General features: G+C 40.0%; 1 pseudogene; it reads left to right on the plus strand.

Moving 5' to 3' along the window:
- Nucleotides 1-1257: 1257 nt before the first annotated feature.
- LOC130351506 (U2 spliceosomal RNA) lies at nt 1258-1365 on the plus strand (annotated as a pseudogene).
- Nucleotides 1366-2078: the final 713 nt, after the last annotated feature.

Below are 2078 nucleotides of genomic sequence, written 5' to 3' on the forward strand. Positions count from 1 at the left end.
TTATTTGCTGCAGCTGCTTGCTGGCTAGTCCAGTGGGCCCCTACTGCAGGCAATAGACAATAGGTGGTGCCTATGTGCCTAGGTGGATAGGACATCAGCTATGAGGCATTTGTTTGTACAAACTGCTGCTCACAACTAATGTTGTAATATAGTGTCTCCATCTGCTGGTGGTATTGAATAAGCAATAGTGCAATGATAGGGTCTGAAAAAGAAGAAAAATAAGAAGCAGCAGCATAGGAAATAAGGAAAACATGGAGAGAAGAAAAAAAGAAGGTAAAAATGAGGTGAAAACATGTTTAAAAAAGTATTTCCATCTCTCTCTCTCTCTATATGTATATACATATATATATATATATATATATATATATATATTTAAAAGAAAAAAAAATTATATATATATACATATAGAGAGAGAGAGAGAGAGATAAATATATATAGAGATAGATGGGTGGATAGATAGATAGATAGATAGATAGATAGACACACATACACACATACACACATACACACATACATACATACATATGTGTGTATTGTTAGAGTTGCAAACATGGGTGCACTTGACAAACTCAGTGCGGCTATTCCCCATTGAAAGATTGTTGCACCCAGGACCCTTAGCACTGGGATATGCTACTCAATACCACTGGCATGGCCAGGTGTAAACAACATCTGACCTTTGTTGTGTATGTAACCATGGAGATTGTGATGTCGCCTAGGCCCACCAAAGAACAGCCTTGTCAGAAGCAGCACTGCCATGAGCAGAAGTAGCAGCACCATAGGTTGTCAAATAAGTTGGATTTAACCAAGACAAGTGAGTCCAATAGGATGCAGGTATGTCCTCTATCCTTACAGCTTCCCGTGGCTGTTGGTTTTATACCGTTTGGGGACAGCCAAGGAGGCGTCAGCAGGCAACACAGGTAAGTGTGTGCTTGTATGTGTGTGTGTGTGTGTGTGTGTGTGTGTGTGTGTTTCCTATGCAGATCCTAAACCCAGTATCAAATGCAAGTAGGAGGAGTAAGAAGGGTTCCTGCCAAAGCCAGGTTATGGATTGCATTTAAAAATGGTCCATCAGAGTGAAATGGACTCCCATCTTCCTGCTTAGCAATAATGATATGGGTTTAGGGTCTGCTGTGTGTACTGGTGGGTGACTGCCACCCAGCCAGAGTGTGTATGGGAGGCTGCCAGCCAGCCTCCCTTCCTACAAGTAGTGATGGTGCATGTGAAGGGGACAGCGTTGGTTCCTCCCCTTTCACAGTTATCACTTATCATCCTTCCTTTTGGCTGGTATCAAATGTGGTGTCTGTTTATATCAGTTTAATATCTGATATGTCCCCTATCTGGTAGCATATATTAAGTGCACCACCAGGTTTCAGTGTTGGAAAGAAAGATTACCTGTTTATTTGCTGCTGCAGCTGCTTGCTGGCTAGTCCAGTGGGTCCCTACTGCAGGCAAAAGACAATAGGTGGTGCCTATGTGCCTAGGTGGATAGGACATCAGCTATGAGGCATTTGTTTGTACAAACTGCTGCTCACAACTAATGTTGTAATATAGTGTCTCCATCTGCTGGTGGTATTGAATAAGCAATAGTGCAATGATAGGGTCTGAAAAAGAAGAAAAATAAGAAGCAGCAGCATATGAAAAAAGGAGGAAAGAAGGAAAACATGGAGAGAAGAAAAAAAAGAAGGTAAAAATGAGGTGAAAACATGTTTAAGAAAGTATTTCCATCTCTCTCTCTCTCTCTATATGTATATATATATATATATATATATATATATTTAAAAGAAAAAAAATTATATATATACATATAGAGAGAGAGAGATAAATATATATAGAGATAGATGGGTGGATAGATAGATAGATAGATAGATAGAGAGATACACATACACACATACACACATACACACATACATACATACATAGATATGTGTGTATTGTTGGAGTTGCAAACATGGGTGCACTTGACAAACTCAGTGCGGCTATTCCCCATTGAAAGATTGTTGCACCCAGGACCCTTAGCACTGTGATATGCTACTCAATACCACTGGCATGGCCAGGTGTAAACAACATCTGACCTTTGT

This window comes from Hyla sarda, unplaced genomic scaffold (assembly GCF_029499605.1).
Source record: "Hyla sarda isolate aHylSar1 unplaced genomic scaffold, aHylSar1.hap1 scaffold_981, whole genome shotgun sequence".
Lineage (NCBI taxonomy): Eukaryota > Metazoa > Chordata > Amphibia > Anura > Hylidae > Hyla > Hyla sarda.